The sequence below is a fragment of the Leptonychotes weddellii genome, chromosome 7 (genome assembly GCF_054177405.1).
Source record: "Leptonychotes weddellii isolate Sample4059 chromosome 7, ASM5417740v2, whole genome shotgun sequence".
Taxonomy (NCBI): domain Eukaryota; kingdom Metazoa; phylum Chordata; class Mammalia; order Carnivora; family Phocidae; genus Leptonychotes; species Leptonychotes weddellii.
The window spans coordinates 12,785,830-12,796,643 of record NC_138375.1 but is presented as its reverse complement, the minus strand read 5'-3'; the positions used below and the strand labels follow the sequence as shown (position 1 = coordinate 12,796,643).

Genomic DNA, 10,814 nt, shown 5'->3' with positions numbered 1-10,814 from the left:
TTAAAATAACTGACCGACACTCTCAAAACTGTCAAGCTAATGAAAGACAAGAAAAGATTGAGAAACCCATCACAGAACAGAGGAGACAAAGGAGACATGACAACCAAGTACAACAGGGTGTCCTGGCCGAGATCCTGGAGCAGAAAGGGGACATTACAGAGACTGGAGGAATCTCAAAATAGGTTGGAATTTGGTTAATAGGAACATAGCAACGCTCCTTACTTAGTTTAACAAATGTGCCATAGTGTGTGAGATAATAGAAGGGGAAGTTGAAGTTGGGGGGAGGATATACAAGACTATACTGTCGGGGCGCCTGGGTGGCTCAGTGGTTAAGCGTCTGCCTTCGGCTCAGGTCATGATCCCGGGGTCCTGGGATCGAGCCCCACATCGGGCTCCCTGCTCGGCAGAAAGCCTGCTTCTCCCTCTCCCACTCCCCCTGCTTGTGTTCCCTCTCTTGCTGTGTCTCTCTCTGTCAAATAAATAAAATCTTTAAAAAAAAAAAAAAAGACTATACTGTCTTTGTAACTTCTCTGTAAACCCCAAACTATTCCAAAATAAAAAGTTGACTACAAAAATATATATGTATTGATATGCATGAATATGAAGCAGAACGTCAAGCCTTATTTCCTCCAATATTCATGAAGCCTAATATAAAACCATACTTAAAACGCTGTATATAATACACGGCCTGAAATGTGATCCTTCAAACTTGAACAGAAAGTAACAGAATGCTGTTATTTGTTTACCTTATTAAGACTTAAAAAGTTTTCTTGTGTCCTAGAATGTTAGAGGGCCCTGGACCCTGTCATATAGGATTTTTCATGACACAAAATATACTGCAACTTCCTGCTCATGAAACTGAAGCTCTTTTTCTTGAGATATATTTCAAAAAGGGATCTGCTATCGCACGTCAACATTATTCATTCTGAACCAAACAAAAACCCTTCTACTGGGTTTCTAAGTGTGGTTTTCTGCCCCAGATCCTGAGAGAATCTCCATCGAATGACTTATCAGCTTTGGGAGAAGGAATCCAGATTACAGTTTGCACGGATTTTCCCTTGAATCTCTGGTAGTCAATTTTCTCACAGTTATTCAAAATTTAAAGCTCTAGTTGTTTAGATTCAGTAGAACATTTTGTTTACACATATATAAAGAACACTAAATAAAAATAATTTATCTCCAAGTTCATGGAATTTTTTAAAAGAAATAAAGCAGACATCCTCTGTAAAGTCACTGTGTCAACAATTAACATAGCATCCCGCTTAGACCAGAGGGAAAAATAGTTTTTATGTTGAAGCAATATAGAGGAAAAAAAAAAAAAAAAACCCTTCTGCAGATAGTCCACCCTATTGTCTGTACCGTGCAACATACTTAGAAAAACCTTTTATGATAATTTCCATGAGCATTCTAGCCTTTGCTAACCTTACAGTCCAGTTGCCTATTTGGGACCTTGAACCTGCTTCCTTCAACCCAGCTCTTCATCCACACCTATTAACAAAGTAGAAGGAGAACCCTCCTCTCTGCACTCACCATCACTAGTTAATGTAGGTAACTGAATAAGGCACTTCTGACCCAGACCACAAGTAAGGCAAGTTATGGTTCTAGATGTTCTACCACCTTCCTAATCAGTATCACTCACATACTTCAATTTCCTGGGGTATCTTCTGCATTTCTCCTTATAAAATATCATTTTGTAAGCAAATATTTGAAAGCAAGGTCTTGCTCCATAGCCTTTCCCTACTCACATCATGGCTCCAAAAATACTTCTACACATACTTTAAAATATGTATCCATGTTACCAAGACCTGAAAACTTCACAGGGTCCAGTATAACTGTCTTCTATCGCCACCCTCCAAACATCCAACAAATAATTGTGTATTGAGCCCTTAATATGTTTGAGACTCTGTCCACATATAAATGCTACCAAATTAAAAAAAAAAAGTCTACTTCTTATTTTCATCGAATTATGTTTCTTCTCATAATTTTCCAGGTCTGTGGTAAGTAGAATAATACCCCTCACCCACCCAAAGATGTCCATGTCCTAATCCTCACAATTTGTGAATATTTTAGGTTACTTGGCAAGAGGAAATCACTGTTGCAGGTGAAATTAATGTTACTAGTCACCTGACTTTAGGAAGACCATCCTGAATTATTCAGGTGGGCCCAATGTCATCACAAAAGTCCTTAAATGGGGAAGAGGGAGGTGGGAAGGTCAAAAACAGATTGCAATATGATAAAGGCTCAACTGGCTATTACTGGCTTTGAAGGTAGAGGAAGGGGCCATGAACCAAGAGATATGGACAGCTTCCAGAAGCTGGAAAAGCAAGGAAACAGATTCTCCCCCAGAACTTTCAGAAAAGAATGAACCCTGCCAACACCTTGATTTTAGCCCAATGAGAACCATTCCAGACTTACGAATTCCAGAGCTGCATGGTAATTAATTTGTGTCATTGTAAGCCACTAAGTTTGTGATAATTTGCTATAGAAGTGTTAGAAAACTGATAGACACTAATTGTAATCTTTATAAAGTTCTATTTCATTCACTGAATTATCTCTTTTTCCTCCAAAATTGATCACTGTATTTTCATCTTGACTCTTTTCTTTCATGCTGGTAATTTTCCTTAAATGTCTCAGATTCTTTGTTTCCTGTTTATACATAGAAATATAGCCTGACAATATGAGACTATGTAGTTCTGTTTCCCCGTCAGTCTTCTCCCCTGATGGGCAGTGCTGAATCTACGGTCTATGCAGATGGCCAAGAAGTAGCAATGGAAAAACACTCTTTAGAGTGCAAGCATGACCACCCACCATCTTTGTGATAGAATGGCCACAAAAACACCAACAATCTCTATTTTCTATGTCCATGAATGCTGAATTAGTCAGAGTTCTGCACAGAAACAGAACCAATAGAACCAATAGTGTGTGTGTGTGTGTGTGTGTGTGTGAGAGAGAGAGAGAGAGAGAGAGAAATTTATTATAAGAAATTGGCTCACACAATTTGAAGGTTGTGAAGTCTCAAGATCTGCGGTTGGCAAGCCAGAGACCCAGAAGAGCTGATGTGTAGTTCTGGTCCAAGTCCAAAGTCTTGAGCTGCAGAAGAGCAAAAGCTATGGGTTCGAATCGAAAATCCAGCAGGCTCAAGACTCAGGACGAGCTGATATTTCAGTCTGAACCCAAAGGCCAGAAAAGACCAATCCAGCTCAATAGTCAGGAAGGAGGAGTTTCCTTTTATTCATCCTTTTTAGTCTATTGAGGCCTTCAACTGATTAGATGAGACCCACCTACATTAAGGAGAGCAACCTGTTTTACTCAATTGACCAATTCAAATGTTAATCTTAATCAGAAACATCCTCACAGATATACCTAGAGTAATGTTTGGCCAAATGTCTGGTACCCCTTGGTCCAATCAAGTTGACACATAAAATTAACAATCACACAGGATCTTGCCATTCTTCCCATCAAATGGTCTCTTTTTTCCTCTCCTTCAACCTGGCCTAGCCTTGTGACTTGTTTTGACTAATGGAATAGGGTCAAAGGGATGCTGTGTGATTTAAGGGACCTCACATCTCCTGTCCAGCTACCATGATAGAATCCATCATAGCTGCCCTCATAAAGAATCTTGGGTTAGGCTACAGAATGATGAGAGACTGTATAATAAAGAGAGAGTCCCAGTGAGCCCACAGACATTGCAAACACTCAATTTGAAGCACCAGATATATAAGGGAATCCATCTTGGATGCTTCACTCCCAACAAAATGTAATTAAATGAGTAACCCAGACAATACCACATCAAGGAGGAAACCACCCAGCAGAGCCCTCCAACCCACATATTCCTGAGAAAAAATAAAATGTTGTTTTAAGCCACTAAGTTCTTAGGTTCTTTGTTATTCATAGATCATGATTATCTGAATGAGACACATCTAAATGAGAAAAGCTTCAGTCTTGCATGTCAACTCTCCACTAGGAGGAGTGCCCACTGAACATCCTCCACTAGTTTTTTGGGAGAACTATCTGCTGGCTTTATCTGGGCACCACCTGCTGCTTCTGTGCAGTCAAGCTACACGCTTAGGGGTGGAATTGCCCTGAGCAAGGGTGGTTGAAGGCCCCTGGCATCACGTCCTTCACTACAACGTCTCTGCAATAGCTTTGCTTTCCCCTTTCCTCTTCATATTTATAGACTCTAGGCACGAAGCTTCTGTGAGGCCGTATCAGTAAGAACAATTTTTACCTCCACTGTGGCCTTCTCTGGATATATTGTGGACTGTACCATCCTCTGCTCTCTCTCATCCATCAAAATGATCTTTGTGTCTTCCAAAAATCTATCAAAGTCACCGACCAACTTAGGGCTCTTTATCCCCTGCAGAGTTCTTATGGATTTACTGCTATTGTATTTATTTAATGTTATTCCAGTGAAACTGGGGAGAACAAGGACTTACATACATGTACATTAGGTCCACCTTCTTGAACCAGAATGAAAATATTTTAAAATAATAATAATAATGACGATGCCAATAGCCCATCCTGGTGAAGGTGTTGTCAAACTGGTACCTTTATATAGTGTTTATGGGACTGCCAACTGATAAAGCAATTTTATCATATATATGGGTGTAAATAACAAAGATACCTGGCTCACCTAAGTTCTGCATTCTCTGTGAACGGACCTAATTAAAAAAACAAAAAAAAACAAAAAACCTGGGACTCTGAAACTTTGTCTGTGTTGCGGGATCTTGCCCACTGCGCCTGTGTGGACGGCTCAGTAGCAGCCCCCTGCCCAAGCCAGGCTGGGATGAAGGCAGTTCCCCAGAACCTTCCTATTGGAATTCAATCCTGTCCCTTCTTACTGGTGGAAATACAGAAGTTTGAGGAGGCTGTGTTACCCCTAGAGGAAAAATAAAAGCAAACCTCTGAATGCAAGAAATGAGGCTGACAGCTGAACCCCAGAGTCAGAGAAAACCCCAAGGGCATGTAAGTCCCTGGTTCTAGCCATCCAGAAGCACTTCTCTTTCCTTCCTGTTGTTCTATATATGCAATAGTTTGCATCTAATAAATCCCCCTTTTATTTCTAAACTAATTAGTGACACTTGAAAACAAATAGGTTCCAAATAATATTTGTTTTCAAAGCTATTAGAGGTTTATAAATTTTCTTTTTTTTTAAGATTTTATTTATTTATTTGAGAGAGAGAGCGAGAGAGATCACAGAGGGAGAGGGAGAAGAAGACTCGCCGCTGAGCAGGGAGCCCTACATGGGTCTTGATCCTAGAACCCTGAGATCATGATCTGAGATGGAAGACAGACAGATGCTTAACCAACTGAGCCACCCAGGCACCCCAAGGTTTATAAATTTTCACCCAGTAATTTCCCTGTAGAATTTTTTCCTAAGAAAATGGTCAAAATCCTGAAAAAAAAAATGCATTACAACATTTGTCTCATTTGTAACAGCGAAAATTTTAAAAATGGGAAGAGTCCAGGTAGACTATTATCTGGGGATTGTTAACTGAATGCTATCATTTTCATAACTAATACATTTAAGAGTCCCATGTGTCCATCAATTATGATGAATATTTACTTTGTTTCCAGATTTCTTGCTATTATGGACATCAGTAACATTTGTAACAACTAGGTTTTAAAAAGTGAGGGTAAATTTCAGGAACAACATGATTATAACTATTCTAAAAAATATGCATTGGAAAAAAGTCTAGAAAGAAATAAACCAGGGGCGCCTGGGTGGCTCAGTCGTTGAGCGTCTGCCTTCGGCTCGGGTCATGATCCCAGAGTCCTGGGATCGAGCCCCGCATCAGGCTCCCTGCTCTGCGGGAAGCCTGCTTCTCCCACTCCCATTCCCCCTGCTTGTGTTCCCTCTCTCGCTCTGTCTCTCTCTGTCAAATAAATAAATAAAATCTTAAAAAAAAAAAAAAGAAAAGAAATAAACCAAAATTACAGTGTGACTAACACATGCTGAAGCTTCTGGCACCATTTTACATTTTAAAGCAAACAATCACTGGAAAATTCTTAGGAAATTAATAGTTATCAGTTGCATAAGTGAAGAATATGGCCCTTTCTGTCTTTCTACCCTCTCAAGTATAGGAAGTTGAGGGGATATTTTGTCCATATAGTGTTATAAATATTATATTCTAATTTCTTGAATTCTCAATCACCATGTAAAGATGCAAATCTTAGGCAGTTCACTGCTCTTTGGTATTCAGTTAACCTACTGTGTTTTGCTGAACCAAAATGCAAATTGAGATCACTACTGGACAAGGTTCACGTTCTCCATGCCATTATTGTTCCTTAATCATGCAGTTAACCACCTAGGGCAACCAGTTTTTCGATGTCCCGTAATCATTCCATTGGGGTAATTACACGTTCTCCAGTTTCATTTTTAAACAGCTTTCCAGTAGAAGCAGAGATTCAACAACTTAAGCAAGTTTTCTTTTGCCATGTGCTTGCACAGCTGAATAAAATCTTCACTTGGCCCAACAATTATTAATAACTTCTAAATTATCAAAAACTCAGTAATTATTTAATATTAGTGCAACATGTTTACCATTGCATTAAAAAAAAGAAAGAAAAAATGAATCCCCACTTACTAATTAATACTTGTGACTCATTCCCCCAGAACAGACTACAAAGAAAAATGCTGGACGATTTTTCAGGAGATTCAAATTACCGCTCTAGAATTATTAAGGCAGTTATTACAAGTTAATTGAATATCAGTTGATTATACAAAAGAACACTTACTGAGTCTTTTCAGGGTACAAGGATTAAATTCAACAAGCAGCTAGTTATTCAGGTAGCTTTTCTTTTTTTAACTTTTACCACAATGTCTAGATGTGCTACATACAACCTAGTTACTCAAGTCAGTTAATACATATATATTAAGTGCTTCTTATATGCCATGTACCTGCTAGAGATCCAGGGCGGATAACACCACAGGCGTTTCCTGCCTAGATAGAGCTGACTCTCTACCATCCTCTGATCTCTCCATTTGCATTCAGGACCTCACATAAACCAATACTCACACGATGTTTTGTGATGGAGCCCATAGCACCTGTTATGGGCCCGTGCCCCCCACAGATCAGAAACACATTTGTGGACCTAGCACCTGAGAAACACCTCTGATTTCTTTAGGAAGCTCTTTCCTTCTTAATGGGCAAAATTTTAAACTACTTCAGCTTTGGGCTGCACAATGCCATGTTCGCCCAGAGTCAGGCTGCCCACAAAGTCTAGTCAAGCCAAAAGTGATTAGAGTGTGGACAGCTTCGTGGAGCACCAATTCTTTCCTCCTGTTCTTCTGTCGGGTCTATACTATGTTAGGTCATCAAGAAAATGATGTATCTTCTTCTAAAATAATAGTATCTTTCTCTCTCCCAAAGAAATGGGTTGTGTCTAATCAATTTCTCATCTATGTCAATCAGGTTGGCGTATTGAACTGGAGTAAAGTTGAAAAACCCAAACTGAGAACAAAGTATGGAGGAGAAGGTCATATATAACTAATAGCTGGGTATAGAAAAAAAGCATACTAAGATTTCTAACTTTGTGTTTTTCAAATGCGATGAAAGATTTTAATTCAGAGACCAAATATGTCTTCACATTCTGCAAACTATATTGTCTGTTACTCTGTCTACAAAGACAATGGAAATTGGGAGGTGCTGGTCAACATCACAGTAAAGAACTCACCTAAGAATAACGCCAATGGGGTCCAGACATGGAGAGACAGGGTCCCAATGACAACAAGTGAAAGGAAATGGGGCCAAGATAGAAGTCACAGCCTTTCTTGTAATCTTGTAATCTTGGAAGAGACAACCCATCACTTTTGCCATATTCTGCTCAGTAGAGGCAAGTTGCTAAACCCAGTGAGGAGACTGCACAAGGGTGTGAATACCCAGAGATGGGAATCCTTGGAGGCCAATTCAGGAGCTGCCTGCAGAAAACAAAGAAGCATATTGAGCTCAGGTGAACTGATTGGTTCTGGAGGAAGAGGAACATTTCTTTCATCGTAGCTGAGCAGGAGAGGAAGAGATGGTGCAGGTCAAAGTGGATTGTTATCATTGGCGGTGACTTGTTCCTGGATTAGGTCCAATGGCACCTTTTTTTAAATCTCTTTGAAGAATGAGGCAAGGTCATCTGCTGAAGGAGGAGCGGGCATGGCTTGAGATCGAGAGGAAGGTAGGAAAGATGAACCTCTGTGAATAGGAAAGATCACCTCCTAAAGCAACACAGTAGAACTACCAGGCAATGCCAACTGGAAGTTTAAAATAACTTGAAAGTAAAAAACTAGTCAAGCTCTCAATTGTGTGATTTTCTCCACCAACTTTCAGCTGCCAGGGTACTAGCTCAGAAAAAGTGGCAAAAGATAGATGCCAGCTTTGAGGTAGGAAAAACTTTCCACCCATGTGTGAATGCAGCCAAGAAATAATAGTGTGAATTATACACATTTGTATTTCTCTCCATTTGATTCTTCAAAACCACCCTCTCCCGGCAGGTATCTTTCTAACCATCAGGCCAACAAATTAAATAGCCTGGTGTGTGAGCTTTTGATACAGTTCTCCTGAACCTGTAGATCATGCTAATTCCCTGGTTTTATTCTCTGCACCCCATCTAGCTGCTCCGTGGGCAAAACTCTCCAGGACTTCCAAGAAGATCTGTAACATGGAAAAGACCCAGGGGCTCTGTCTGCACATCACAGATAAATAATGATGATAATGGCTTTCAAAATACTGGTAGATCTTTCATCCTTACACTGACTATGTAAATCTAACTAACGTTTCTGGTAAGAAACATATTATTTATGAAATAATAGGCTCCTGTATACTTCTAAGATACATAGAATTTGGTTGACTGGTTGGTTGGTTGGATTTAAATTCATAGAAAAGTAACTGTAGTGAAAATAGCACCCCTTGCCACCAAATGTACATGTGTGTTAGTCTGCCTGGGCTGCCATAACAGAATGCCATGGACTGGGGAGCTTAAACAACAGAGATATATTTCTCACAGTTCTGGAAGCTGGAAGTCCTGGCTCAGAGTGTTAGCATGGTGGTGTTCTGGTGAGAGCCCTCTTCCTGGTTTACAAACGGCTTCCTTTTCATTGTGTCCTCACATGGCAGAGAGAGAGAGAGAAAGTAAGCGAGCTCTGGTATCTCCTCTTATAAGAATGCTATCCTATTGGATCAGGCCAACACATTAAATAGCCTGGTGTGTGAGCTCTTAAGACCTCATTTAACCTGAACTAATTCCTTATTCCAAATCTAGTCACACTGGGGATTAAGGCTTTAACAGATGAATGGGGGGTCCGTGGTACACAAATATTCTCACCAGAACAACATTCCTGTTGTAATGACCAACTCTTCCCAGTTTGTCTAGGATTTTCCTGGTCTTAGCACTGACAGTGCTGGGAAACCCCTCAGTCCTGGGGAAACCAGGATGGTTGGTTACCCCAATTTACCTGCCAACCCTCTCAGGAGGGGCCCAGGGCAAGGCTGCCCCTGAGGTGATTCGTCCAGCTGATCTTGTGGTAACTTCTGATTCTCAGCACAACTCAAGCCAAGACTCTTTCCTGACAACTTTGGCCCCTTCTGCAAAGCTGACAGTCTGTCCTAGAGAGAAATCGTCTCTCAGGTGATCACTGTATGTAGTTCAGAGTAACTCAAATCCATCAACGGAGATTTACTGGACTTTTATTATTTGCACAGTCCAGTACCAGACATGGCTGGGGACATCGAAGCATAAAGGAGTATTCCTGTCCTCAAGGAACTTATCTGTGACTAGAACAAATATTTGGGGGATAAAAATGTCAAACAATAATAAAATTAAGATGACAGGACAAGCATAAAAAACATCACAAGGCAGAATATGATTTGTTGCAAACATACTCTTGGGAAAATAGTGGCTTTTAGAGTCAGGAAGTTTGGGTTTTGTTTTTTGGGGGGTTTTCTGTTTTCTGTTTTAGTTTTTGTGTTTTACAAAACAAAGTAGCATTGCTAATGACCTGCTACCACTGGTTGAACAAAGCAGAGGAGAGGAATGGGTGTCACTTTAGATAATTTTTTAAGCTTGAAAACTATGAACGAACACAGGCTTTCCAGCAAGACACAATGGGTTCCATCCAATGTCATTGCTGCTGTGAGTTACTCATTGGAAAAACATCAGAACATCCTTTTCCTCAACTGAAAAATTGGGATAACCTGGTAAGAGAATTCCATGAATGAGGTTCACAATCACTTAACACATTACCTAGCACATGTCAAGGGCTAGGTAACAAGTAAATAGTTGCTATTATGATTTCTGTAATTATGTAATTATGAATACCATGATGGCATGTGTTATTTCCTCTTCTCTCCGCATTTCACAATTGCCTGAATCTGAAAAGTCTGGTGTAATTCAAATTTTACATTAAGTCACAAATGCACCTTCCTTGTCCCGGTGGATTTAAAAGGAGCAGAGGAGTTTTGCACGTTCGTGCCTGAATGCATTTTCATTCAAAACGCTCCTCATGTTGCAATTGCTAAGATAAGGTCATGCATAATGCAAAAATTCGCATGGCCAGCAATGCTTTTAAAATAAATGTATGTTTAGGAGTTTGTCTTACCCCCTTTTGCTATTGTATCAGTTATCCGTTGCTGTAAAAAAATTACCCCCAAAACATAGCAACTTAAAACAACACACAGTTATCGCCTCACAGCCTCTGTGAGCCAGGGATCCAGGCATGGCTTCACTGCGTCCCTTCATTTCAGGGTCTCTCATGGGCTGCTATCAAGGCATACACTGAGCTTTGGCCATCTTATGGCTCGAATGGAAAAAAACACATCTGCTTCCAA

At 40.2% G+C, this 10,814-nt stretch overlaps 1 long non-coding RNA gene across 1 annotated transcript; it reads right to left on the bottom strand.

The window, feature by feature from the left end:
• Positions 1-2,998: 2,998 nt before the first annotated feature.
• On the bottom strand, positions 2,999-9,816 carry LOC145722460 (uncharacterized). The gene is made up of 3 exons (XR_014146764.1): positions 8,993-9,816; positions 7,678-7,921; positions 2,999-3,090 (listed from the first exon to the last, which is right to left on the bottom strand). It is a non-coding gene; the product is annotated as an uncharacterized LOC145722460 (long non-coding RNA).
• Between the last annotated feature and the right edge of the window lie 998 nt (positions 9,817-10,814).